At 41.4% G+C, this 13,625-nt stretch overlaps 1 protein-coding gene across 9 annotated transcripts in view; it reads right to left on the bottom strand.

The window, feature by feature from the left end:
• Positions 1–13,625, bottom strand: part of LOC143378764 (very long chain fatty acid elongase AAEL008004) — an 84,716-nt gene that overhangs the window by 45,101 nt on the left and 25,990 nt on the right. Inside the window, exon 1 of one of the 9 annotated variants that reach the window (XM_076830722.1) lies at positions 12,912–13,402. The exons of the other annotated variants lie outside the window; for them this stretch is intronic. The gene's annotated coding sequence lies outside the window, so the exon portion shown is untranslated. Of the gene's footprint in view, positions 1–12,911; positions 13,403–13,625 lie in introns of those variants that run through there. 9 annotated transcript variants of the gene reach the window in all.

Below are 13,625 nucleotides of genomic sequence, written 5' to 3'. Positions count from 1 at the left end.
GCGAGACGATAAGTCAAACGACAAGGTCGAGAATACATCGCGGCCTCGAGGTGTCGTGCGAATTTCGACTTTCTTGCGAGCCGCCTCTTGGAGACGCGATGACGCGGCCGCAAATTTGCGAGCGTTTTTTTTTTCGTTAATCGTGTGCGCGTTTCTAAGAAGCGATTGTTGCTAGAAGGCCTCCCGGCCGGGCAAACATCTCCGCCGTTTACGTATCGTCTGGGCCCGCGCTAAATATTGATATCACCGTCGAAGTTATGAAAATTTCAATCTTATCGCGGCCCCGCCGGCCGGCTCTCTCTGCATCCGTGGCGGAGGCACGCTCGATAACGCGGGGCGATGGCGCGCGGATTCGGTGCACGGTGTCTCGTTACGTGACACAGTTCTCGGGGCTTACGGATTTACGAACAGCGGCGCGTCGTGACGGCTCCATTTCGAAAGGATGCTCGGGTTAGTGGAGGAACCTGGCGCATTGCGTGACGGATTAAAATTTCAAGGTGATCGGTACCGTCGCTTCGAAGATAGCGCGGTAATACCTACGCGCGAGTGTTCAGATAATGGTAATAACGCGTTTTTGTCAGACGCGTGTGGGCTGGCGTAAGGATGTAGTGGGGAGCTAGGGGAAATTGGAATGAATTCGAAGTGGAGGGTCATCGGTGTACGGACGTGAATCGCGAAACTCGTGTTCCCGAGGAGGATTCTCATTTCGCGCGCTTTCTAAATTCAGAAAAAATCCATCGCCCAAATGCTGTTCCCTGTCCCATAAATCAGATTGTGTCCTTAGGGAAGGAAGATCGCTTTCACTCGCGAGAGTTCGTTGAGACTGGTTATTATTGGCGAGTTCTGTAAATCGCGAGGCGTGTAGCATAGCCGAATTCGGTTTGCGTAAGCCTGACACAGTTGCTTGTTTTGGCAACATAACTTGCCCGCTTGTGCCGATTAATCAAAGCCTGGCTTTGTGTACATTTCACCGTATCGACGTGCACGATTGTGTACAATTGTGCACGTGAAATGAATTACTTACATTCGTTGTTTACGGTATAGGTATGCAAAACGGAGGAAGGGCACTTTGGCGAATCTCTTCTGGGTTTCACCGGAGTCACCGGTGACGGATGGTACGAGGGGGTTATGATTAGTGGAGGTCAAAGTTTGTTACAGTCAAGTTACGCGGCTCCGAGTGCTAGAGCTCCAAATTCTAGAATTCCGGATTCTAAAGCTTCGAGTTTAACAGTTCCGAATTTTAAAGCGTCGAATTACAAAGTACCGACATCTAGAGCTTCGAATTCTAAAGCCTAGAGTTTTAAAGCTTCGAATCCTAGAGTTTCGAATTACAAAATATTGACATCTAGAGCTCCGAATTCTAAAGCTTTGAGTTTTAAAGTTCCGAATTTTAATGCTTCAAATTCTAGGCTTCCGAATTACAAAACACCGACATCTAGAGCTCCGAATTCTAAAGCTTAAAATTTTAAAGCTCCGAATTCTAGGGTTCAGAATTTTAAAGCACCGACATTCCAGTGTTCCGAATTCTAAAGCTTCGAATTCTAGGGTTTCGAATTACAAAGTATCGACATCTAGAGCTCCGAATTCTAAAGCTTCAAGTTTTAAAGCTTCGAATTCTAGAGTTTCGAATTACAAAATATTGACATCTAGAGCTCCGAATTCTAAAGCTTCGAGTTTTAAAGTTCCGAATTTTAAAGCTTCGAATTCTAGGGTTTCGAATTACAAAGTATTGACATCTAGAGCTCCGAATTCTAAAGCTTCGAGTTTTAAAGTTCCGAATTTTAAAGCTTCAAATTCTAGGCTTCCGAATTACAAAACACCGACATCTAGAGCTCTGAATTCTAAAGCTTCGAATTTTAAAGCTCCGAATTCTAGAGTTTCGAAATACAAAATATTGACATCTAGAGCTCCGAATTCTACAGCTTCGAGTTTTAAAGTTCCGAATTTTACAGCTTCGAATTCTAGGGTTTCGAATTACAAAGTATTGACATCTAGAGCTCCGAATTCTAAAGCTTCGAATTTTAAAGCTCCGAATTCTAGGGTTCAGAATTTTAAAGCACCGACATCCTAGTGTTCTGAATTCTGAAGCTTCGAATTTAAAGCTTCGAATTCTAGGGTTTCGAATTACAAAGTATTGACATCTAGAGCTCCGAATTCTAAAGCTTCGAGTTTTAAAGTTCCGAATTTTAAAGCTTCCAATTCTAGGATTCGGAATTTTAAAGCACCGACATTGTAGTGTTCCGACTTCTAGGGTTCCGAATTCTAAAGCACCGACTTCTAGAATTCTGAATTCTAGAACTCCAAGTACTAGAGCCTCGATTGCCAAGCTTCGAATCGTAGTGCTCCCATTATTAAGCTTCGATTGCTAAATTTCGAAGCTTAAAGACTATAGTTACACATATTAAAGGTCGCGAAATTTCCAAAAGTTTCGGAGAACTCTCAGACACTTAGAATACGCGATATAATTAGAATGCAGACTGCACTGGTGGAATTTCCACTCTGACGAACTGCACATCCAGATGATTCGTATGGGAATAACAGGTTCCGTTTTCACGAGTCATCTTCCTTTCTATTCCCGGAATTTTATCGAGGAAAACGATCGAACGAGACACTGATCGAGTTCTTTTTCCATGGAAATTGAAGTCTGACGACCGCCGAGTCCCTTGCAGCAATACCTCCTCGCGCAGGGAAAGTGCATAGCTGCACCGAGTGGCTATAACGCGTTAATGGTACCGCATGACGGAATCCTGGTCGAACAGTGAAGGGAGGGCGGGAGAATCCTCTTACGTAACCACCGCACTAAAGTCCTTCCTCGGAGCCGATCAGCGGCCACGGAACCGGTCTCAAATTAGTTGCAAAATGCATCTAATTTATTTGTGGTAATACCAAGTGACGACTACACCGCGGTGGAAACAACATTCGGCCAATCATTACGTGCATTATGTACCCACGTACACGAATCGTACATGAAAATGAAAGGGAACATTTCTATATCAAATTGCGAACTTTCGAGTATCGATCACGTACAGCGAATATATTACGTAAACAGAGTTCCTTGTTTATCAAATTTGTTACCACAATAATTGCACGATCATTCACTCACCTTTCTCTGTAACTATCGAAAACTATACTTTTCATCCGCGCCTAGCCTAAACCCCTTCAGAAACCAGTGATCTCGAACCTACTACCATCCCATCCGATCCATTCCTATCGACTCACACAGCGAAAACTCCCTTCGAAATTCCACAACACATTTACAGAAGCAGAAGCTCAACGTTTCCTCTTGACAATCGGGGAAAAAAGTCGAGTTACCTCGCGGCGCGTTTATTGCCCCGAGGGGGTCAATAAAACCGCCGGCGTGGTTCATTACGTCCATCGAATGGAAAGCCAATTGTTCGACGTAACGAGGCGAATCAGAGCAAACGCCACTTTCTTCGCCCGCAAGCTCTCGAGAACCGCTGAGCACGCGTTTCTGCTCAGAATCGATGGCGTTCCCCGTCCGGTCAACGCCGGCGGGCCGAGGGTAGTAGTTAGCATACCGATCCCCCTGGCGGGCGGAAAAAAACACGAGGAATCTAGGGCGGCAGGTGGAAAAAAGAAATGCGCGCGCCGAGAGAAAGCAAAACTTGTTTCGGTCCCTTTCAGAAAATTCGCCGGGGTGTTGCAACGTCCTCTCACGCAATAGCTAAGCAGGTACACAAGCCGCGCGATCGGCAACGAACTCGCGCAACCCGATCGGGCACCGTTCCGCAGATTTATCGTTCCCCCGGTGAATTTTGGTAATAACCCCATCCGCGCTGAGGAATGGTCCATAATCTACCGTGTTTATTGCAAATATATTCCGTGACGGATTGTAGCGCTGAGGAATTCTCGCGACGCTCCAGGCATTGCTCTTTGGGACCTATAAAGGCGTCGATCTTGGCCCGCGGGAATTTATGGATCGCTGAGGGATCTGTTTCAGCTTATTTTACTCTTTACATCGAGCACCATGTGACCTTTCTTCGAATCTGTTGGTTTAATATCTGTTGATTTAATACCGTTGATAAATATTAGGACACCCGGTGTCATTGCAGAAAATTTGACATTCAGTAGGGAGTGAATACTATTTACTTTTTTTTCATTTAAAACACTGAATGAAGTGAGATTTGGGAGTTTTTCTATAAATTTGCAACGTTTTTTTTATAATTATTCCATGCGGAGTTGTTCTATATAATAGTTAAAATTATAATTTAATGTAATATTTTTAATTTAATTTTATTTTAACTTTTTAAATTAAATTTTATTTTAATTTTTGTATTTTGAGATATTTAGTTTAGCTTCCTTCGTGGTGTTTTCGTCCATTGTGTTAATAAGTTGTCTAAATCAATAAATTTGCTAAATTGATTTCAAAATCGTTTCAATTCTTTTGAATAAAATATTTGATATTTCGCGAAAATTGGGGCAGACGCAGTGGCCTAAATCTCCAAAGCCGCTCCTGTCCAGGATAAATTCCGCTCCTCGGCTACTTAATTTCTGTGCAGTTTCTGTATCCTCCTCTAATCGAATTAATCACACCATCGAAAACCGCCCCGTCACGACCACCACGACGAAACGTTGATCAGATTTCGAGGGTGATTGCAGATTCACGGTGAATCACTAAACTCAAAAACTTCCTTGTTACCTGCGCACGTGTGCGTGTGCCATCCAGCATTCAAGGCTCCTGCGAATACACGTTGAGGTCGCGCGTTCGGTTCGGCTAGCATTCGACTCTAGGAGCGATTCTACGCACATCGCCGCGCGCCGCGAAAAAACATGCATTATGCACCATGAATATGCGAATGAGATTAAGAGCCGCGGCAATTAAATTATTCTCCGGCGCATTTTCGACGTCGCTGTTGATTTGTGAAATTCGAAGCGACGAGATGATACACGCTAGACACTCTGTCGCAACCGGTCGAGCCGTGGTAATAATGATATTCACGTTCAATTAAATAATCCTGCATCGACACGATATAGGGTCGGAATTTAAAACTGCATTTTGCTGAATCTCGCCGATTATACCACAAAAAAACAACTGTATTAATCTAACAATACAATTTGGTGGTGTAATAAAGACGTATTATTATTGTATATTCGAGCAATTGGAGCCCGATGGAACCGATTCCAAATTACAGCTGTAATTATTCGAATAATCAAATATTCAAACATTCGAATATTCGAATCTCAAATTCAAATTCTCTAGTATTCGAATCTCAAATTCAAATTCTCTAGTATTCGAATATTCGAATCTCAAATTCGAAATCTCTGGTATTTGAATATTCGAAATCTCTGGTATTCGAATATTCGAATCTCAAATTCGAATTCTCTGGTATTCGAATATTCAAATTCGAATTCTCTGGTATTCGAATATTCAAATTCGAATTCTCTGGTATTCGAATATTCAAATTCGAATTCTCTGGTATTCGAATATTCAAATTCGAATTCTCTGGTATTCGAATATTCAAATTCGAATTCTCTGGTATTCGAATATTCGAAATCTCTGGTATTCGAATATTCGAATCTCAAATTCGAATTCTCTGGTATTCGAATATTCAAATTCGAATTCTCTGGTATTCGAATATTCAAATTCGAATTCTCTGGTATTCGAATATTCAAATTCGAATTCTCTGGTATTCGAATATTCAAATTCGAATTCTCTGGTATTCGAATATTCAAATTCGAATTCTCTGGTATTCGAATATTCAAATTCGAATTCTCTGGTATTCGAATATTCAAATTCGAATTCTCTGGTATTCAAATCTCAAATTCGAATTCTCTGGTATTCGAATATTCGAATTCGAATTCTCTGGTACTCGAATATTCGAATCTCAAATTCGAAATATCTGGTATTCGAATATTCAAATCTCAAAGTCGACTTCTCTGGTATTCGAATATTCGAATCTCAAATTCGAATTCTCTGATTTTCGAATTTTCGAATACTTACATTATTCGAATATTTGTTAAAGCCCCATTCCAAATTTTTCTCGCAGAACAACTCGGCGGCTGTGATTGGCTGTTATTTCGATGATACCAGGAGATACGAGTGATTCTGTTTAGATTTTAGATTGTAGATAGAAGGCTACTAATCCGACGACTGATAAGCACAAGTTCGCTAATGACAGATGGTTAGGCGGACGTGATATGGAGACCAACGCTTACCATTCTGAATATTCTAATACACAGGTACACTGAATTGTGATCTGGATAGAGATCGTGCCTGTAATATCTGATTCAACGTTCGAGTAAACACTCCAGGGAACGTTTTTTGTACCGTTTTCCTCCAGACTTGGGGATAAAAATAGACGTTGTGGGAAGCAAGCAGGAAAAGGAGAGGGTGATTTTCCAATTTCAGCGTTTCGGGGAATACGGAAACGTCTGGGGAATGCTAATCGGCCCAGCCTTGACATTTCTGAATCTTCGCGAAATCGTTGTTCTTTTTTCCGCCCGTCTGGCGGAAGTCGGGATGATCTCGGTCGTATCGCAGAGACGTCGCCAAGGACAACCGCGTTTCGAGGGTCGAATTGGTAATCAGACGGGCCCGAGATCCGCTTCTTCCGGCTCTCGATCGGCGGAGTAACGATCGAGGGTCGATTAATATGCGTTTCGGATCGTGCGTCCAATTGGAGGAATACACAAGGGGCTTCTTTGTTGTTCAAACTGTGCGTTTGTTCGCGAAGTAGTGGAGTATAGAATTGGCTATTGGAAAACTTTGAAAATGTTGGAATATGCTGAAATGTATTGCGGCATGTTGGAATACACTGAGATATATTCCAATATATTGGAATTATTTTCTTTTTCTTGTTTTTTTATGTATTTCCTTTTTTTATATTCTTGTTAGTTTCGTAGTGTCTACTTGTGCAACAAAGAATTATTATTTTGATTATTATATTGTGATATAATGACAATGAGATATACCCAGCTACAGAAACACGATATACCCAACTATAGTGAAATATATTCAAACACATTAGAATATATTGGCACTAATGAAGTATTCAAAGTAAAATACACGGAGCACTTTGCCCCCCACCTCCTATACTCTGCTTGAATATTTAAAGCTCGTAAACGTTTCGAAAACAATGCATCCAGCAAAGAATGATTTCCGCCAGTGAGAATAGCGTCGAATTATGCGGCACAGGAGCAGAGAAAGTGGAATTATCGATGTGCTAATTTTACGACCTATCACAATCGTCAATGAAAGTGAATAAAAGCCGACGGAAAAACGAAGGAACTTCTATTGAACTGCCCGGCAGTGCAGCCACTTTAATTAATACGAAACGAGCGCGGAATACTGAATTCGAAGTTCACGCAGTGTCGATGAGTCTTTTACTGCTATTTAAATTGATCACGGAGGCACAATAGACCTCCGAGGAGCGATTTCATAAATATCTAATTTATCAGCTGCTTTAATAATTGCGCGCTAAGTGTGCAATTGTCCGACTCTTGTATGATCTGCCATTTTTTTCCCACCAGTCTCGAGAGACAGTACAAAGCTGACCCCCGAGTCTGAGGGAATTATCGTCGAAAGCGCTGAATCACGGGAAAATATTTTTATTTCAGAAAATTGACAAGTCTATCACAAATGAAGAAAATCCTACTTCAAAAATAAAATAAAATTGCGCTAGAAAGTAAAAAATAATTTTGTTCCTTATTTAATCTACGACTCTCAATTTTTTTTATGTCGGCGCCTCATCATTTGCACTGTGCAAATCTAGCGCCGACTTAAAACAATTGAGAGTCACGGATTAAATAAGGAAGAAAATTAATTTTTACTTATTAGCGCATTTTCATTTGATTTTTAAGTCGGGTTTTAATTTGTTTATTTTTTACTTTTTAGTTATTTAAGTTATACAACTAGATTTATTTAAATAATGAAGCCGGATAATGAAACAGATTTCTTATTTTTGGCGTAACTTCAAAACTACTGAACCGATTTTGATAATTTTTTCTCCATGACCTAAGTTGATCGAAGCTAAACTAAATGCGACAAGTTTCACGAAAATCGGTCCAGTAGTTACGGAGAAATTCGCGGACAAACATAATACATACTAACATACATGCATACGTTTTACATTTTATTTTATGTTATTTTATGTTTTTGTTATATTTACTTTATCTTTGTACTAATTTGCTGTATACTTTGTATCTAAAGGGTTCTCCCGTTAATTTAATAATAATAATAATAATAAGAATAATAATCAATTCATTGTAAAAGGTGGCGCAAAAGTCAGTATCCGAAGTTAATATCTCCTAACTTTTTTAATTTCAGGTATATGTGATGTTTTGAATGTTTTGATATTTCAATAGAAGAGGTCAGTATCCGAAGTTAATATCTCCTAATTTTTATTGCTATAGTTGAAACAAAATAATTCTAAACTATTTAAACACTTACGCGAGTGTTGGACGAGCTTGGGGCAATACATACATCGCTATATTTTTTAGAGCATCATATATTTAATTAGAAATTACTAATAGTTAACAATCTTGAAATATCTTTCTTAAATAGGTTTTGAATTGGTTGATTTATTATTAAAGAATTAATCACTTACCCTGCAAATTTTCATCACAAACAAATTTTTTACACCTTCTTTATGACGAGTTATCTCTTAAATGAGCAGAAATTGGGACACTCACCTTCTACCTATGTTTCTGTGTTTGCCTGTCGCCTAAAAACTTTCGAACGATAAACTCTGGGATCACGAAATGTGCCTCAGCTCGTTATGCCTGACTAATCCAGATGAATGTGACAATTTTCACAAAAAAATTAAAAAAAATTCCTTTTATAAAATCAGAATCTAAATTTCGAGCGAAGCCGAGGAGTAAAGCTAGTTGTCCATAAAGATGAATAAGCATACCTTTCAAGAACGCGGCCAAATTGTGTGGATGTATTTACGTAAATATTCGTCAGTGGTCTTAACACAACGTAAATTTAGACGAATGATTAAAGAATTCTTTTTTAGGGGCCATTTGAAGGCATTGGTTTACGTGAATAACCCACTGACTTTACAACAATTAAGGGGCAATATTCAACACGAAATCAAAACTCTAACCCCACAGATTCTTGAAAATACCAGGGAAAATATATTAAAAAAAGCCTCAATTCGCATAGCGGTCGTTTGTCGAATATTATCTTTATAACTCGATGTCACAAATTTATAAGTCTCAATAAATGGTACCAAAAAAAAACCCACGTGGTTTCATTTAGAAGCAAAGTTATAGAACATCGGATGGTGACTTTCGCGCCACCTTTTACCAGCTCAAGTGCTGCCGAGGAATATACGAGAATTCAAAGCGAAGACAGAAATATTGTGTAAATTCTGTTCACAATATTACTGGAAAAAGAGTGCAACGTTAAATTCGAAAGGGAGCCAAAGGAAGCCGATCTTCACAACGAGAAGCTCGCGCGTGGAATAAGAATGGGACGTAGCTGCGAATAAATTACAGCAACTGAAAGTTGTAATATCCACGTAAGCCAAAGGCCCAGGGACCTCAGAAGTTCTGGGCCGCCGCGTCTGCAAACGACAGCGAAGAGCATTTGGAATCTTGAAACACGCCCCTTGAATGCTTCCTAAGCGCGTCGCGAGCGAGTAGAACGTGAATCGAACTCAAATCGGCTGCTCAGGTGGCTTGACCAACTGGTGGAAGCGAAGAAACGTGGAAACAAAAAGGGACTTCGTTACTGTCACCGACTACCGTTAATCAGTCGAAAACACCGTGGACCAATCGGTTTTATATCGCACTTAGAAACGTGTACATAGCGTCGAAGCACAGTTAAAGCACACACGTTACGCGTGATCTCGTCGATCCTGTGCACAGGGTGTTCTGGACAAAATTGGGTAAAATTTGCTGGCTCGTACTTATTTAAGGGGTCTTTCCACTGTGACGCCCTGATAAAGTACCGCTGTTTAGAATTTTTTTGTCACAAAAAGAATGTGTTTACTAGATTGAAGTTTCTTCTATTTATTAATATGTGTTTTGGGAACACAACAATTTTTTCAACCCGAGTGTTTGCGACTTTTAACGTTCCCAAGTTGGGTGGAATAAAGATATATAGCGGCGAAACTGTAAAACATTTCTTATTCGCGAGACACCCCGTATACTTTTTTCGAGCGCCTCCATTCACGCCTGTATCGCGAGGATTGCCCACGTGTCGCTCGCAGATTACAGAAAAATACGCGCGTAATTGCGAGATAATTCACTGGGCTATCTAGCTAGACAATAACAGTCGTTTCCCAGCGAGTTTCCCAGAATTACGATCGCGAGAATAACGAAGATCTGCATTTCTTGTACGCCGTGACCGGGACGGTTTTGGCTTTTATCGCCCATTGTGAACGATTGCATTTCGGAGCTGGGGGGTCGAGGTTCTCCGTCAAATGGCGCTATCGCTAATAAAAATACGAATCGAAATAGATCGGCGCGATTTTTCGGGCGCGAAAGCTGCGCAGGCTTGCGTTCTGCAATGAAACTTTGAACTGGGACGAATGGACGTTTTAATGTTCGAAATCTACAAAGGTCCGCGTTTGACCCTGCGCACTGATCCTCAGCAGGGTAACTCGCTGTTGACAAGATGTCGAAACGGAATGGATTGACACGGAAGCTTCCGAGGACGAAACTCTTCGAGTGTCTTTGGCCTTCATCCTAGCTGGGTACATACTTACCCAATGACACACCGTGGACTATGAAATTGGTTGTCAATGTTAAGCACACTGCGATCGAAATAATTGGAGGGTCGTGCGCTCTGTAATGGGATAATCAATATTTTAGGAATTTATTTTAAGTGGCTCCTACATTTCCTAATAGTTCCTTTGTTCTTCTCTGGCCAGGGTTTTATTAAGGGGTTACGCCACCCTGAGGCGCTCGAAACAGCACTAAACTAGACGAATTTTTTTTACCGATACTACGAGGTTGAAAATTATTTATTTTCTTCTTATGGGCAGAGCATGTATTAGTGCATGTATTGTATAAATACTGTACAAAAATATTAAAAAATGACCGAGTTATTTGTTCTTCCGCGAAGCTCGTCCGCCGTTGCACGCGTGACTAACCTAACAAATTATAACGAACATGTTCGTCTGAAATCAAAAACCCGATGATTTTCGTATTCCTTAATAAAATACCTACGATGTAGCATAGGGATTTGAGAGAAAAAAATTTATTGCACAAATGAGAGCAAAGTGAAAAAAATTATACGTTTTTCACATGAAAAAACGAATTTAAAGCATTAATTATATACGAATGGGGTGTAGGATGGAAAAACTGATAAGCTACATCGTAGATAATACCATTAAGAATATGCGTGCCAAGTTTGAACTCAATCGGACAAATAGTTTTGGAGATATTTGATAGGTCATCTTTGAAAATGTAGTTTCGAGAAGAACGCAAAAGAAGAAAAGTAGAGTGGTCGCTACCTGCTGCGGAATATCGACATCCGCGCCTCGTTGAAAGCCTATAACTCGGCTATTTTGGGGAATTTTTGCGTCTACAATGACTTAAATTGTTCTTAAAACTTCACGTAATAAGAAAATGCAAAGAAAAAAAAATCGTGTTTTCAAAACTTTCAGGGTTTGCGTAACTCCTTAAATACCTAGCCGCGAGATTCTGCAATTGTATCGAGCGATATATTTCTCACGCGAACGAAACTTAATTTTCAAAAAAAAATATCGAGTTTGAGATTTTAAAGTGAAATAGATAATTTTACTCCTTCACTCTCGAAGAAAACGTGTTTGCAAAACGTTACGCGAGGAACTTGAATTTGTTTTTTTTTTAAATTAACACAAGAATTCTGAGACCCCGTGACCTGGTTAACGCGATACGCAAATTGATACTCAATTATCACAGGCACACTTCTTCAAGCACATATTATATATCGATCGAATGTAAAATATAAATTCTGCTGAATGTTGCACACCGCTACTTCTGCCGAAAGTAATCGCACACGGTGTATATGTGGGTTAACTAACCGCGTTCATTTTCTCTGGATTACCAGTTTCCTTCAGAAATTCAGTATAGAGATCATTACTTAATATCGTCCTTATTACTTATTACCGAGACGTGTCACTCGTTCTAGAACCGTTTCCTAAGTCCCTGCCCTACTAATTCTAAGTCTCTTAACCACACTGCGGTTTATAAACACTAGAACACACGTTCTACTTGCAGAAAAGGGGATATTTGTTAGAGATCGAAATCCTCCAACAGTTTTCAATATAAAATACCAAGTAAAATTTAAATTTTAGATTTCTTAGATTTAACATTCTCGAATTTTAGATTTTCAATTCTTAAACCTCAAAGTGAAACTTGTAAGAGTTTAATAAATTTACAATTTTCACAATTGTTCTTGAAAAGTACTGTATAATTATTTTTATATTTCGAAACAATTAATTCGCTTCCTGTAATACTTATAGACAGAAAGTATATACCAATTATCATCACAGAACTGATACCCCGAAATACCAATAACAACACCGAAAAGAGGGGCTAAATTTTAGACCAAGCCTACGATAATATCGATCCCCTTTACCTTCCCCAACCGATCCCACGAAAACAATGCCAACGTGCCTCAGAGCCACAATTAAAATCTTCCAGCTTCCACTTTTCCCACCACCGAGCGTGGAATAAAATCGAACTTGTAGACCTACTTCCCTGCTTTCCGCGAGGAGAACCCCGCCCTCGGTTTCGGCGATTTCGCCGGCGCCGGTTAGCGCGGGAAAATCAATGAGCCGCGGTCCCATTCACGGCGGAACGTAAATACAGAGGGCGGCCGGAGGTATGCGCGGGATCGTTGGATCGTTCCCGCGCGGCGGGTCGATCCGTTACGCCAGGACGCGAGACAAAGCGGTCCGTGAACGGGATCTTTGCTCGCACGCGCCGTGTAAACAACTTCTCTTCTCACTTACCAGGAACACAGTCGGTCGATCGGCGGGGAACGGCGATCTCCCGTAAATCTTCAACCCTCCCCTGAACAAATCGGAACACACACTGACGACGATCCCCCTCTGCCCCTCGGCGACACTGGCGGCCGAAAGCTGACGGGCCAAGGATTCTCTGGCGTTCCGGCGGCTGGCCGACGGGTTTCCTCGTCGAAATTCCTCGGCGCACGTCGCGGCGATGGGACGGAAGAGGCTCGGTGGTCGGGCACGACGGGTCGACGATTCGCAGCGATCTATAGATCGGCCAAGCGCAGCGGAATGACTCACGGTATTTCGGAACTGCTTTCCGAGCGTCGATGCTCCTCTGCTGGGGCCTTGGGGACGGCGAATAGGAGCGGGGAGGGGGCCTAACAGATGCAGAGAAACGAAAGGGAATAGCGTGCTCGCGTCTGTCGCGACACCGATTATACACCCGTACGAACGAACGCGCTACCGCCGTGCCTTGTCGCGGACTGACAGCAGTCACGCCGGCCGATTGCTTTTAACCGAGCCGCCATATTGGTACCGCATCCCTTCTCTGCGCTGCGGGACCGGCTGCTCGCCTTCGCCGACAACATTCGTCGCTGCCCCTTGCTGCCTCTAGCGATCGACCCTGCGTGCTGCTTTTCTTTTCAGTTTCCGCGCTGGTGAGTATATGTTTTGCTCGCTTCGGGAGCTCGATTTTCAAGCCGGTGAAATTTG

This window comes from Andrena cerasifolii, chromosome 2 (genome assembly GCF_050908995.1).
Source record: "Andrena cerasifolii isolate SP2316 chromosome 2, iyAndCera1_principal, whole genome shotgun sequence".
Lineage (NCBI taxonomy): Eukaryota > Metazoa > Arthropoda > Insecta > Hymenoptera > Andrenidae > Andrena > Andrena cerasifolii.
This window is presented reverse-complemented; position numbering and strand designations above follow the sequence as displayed.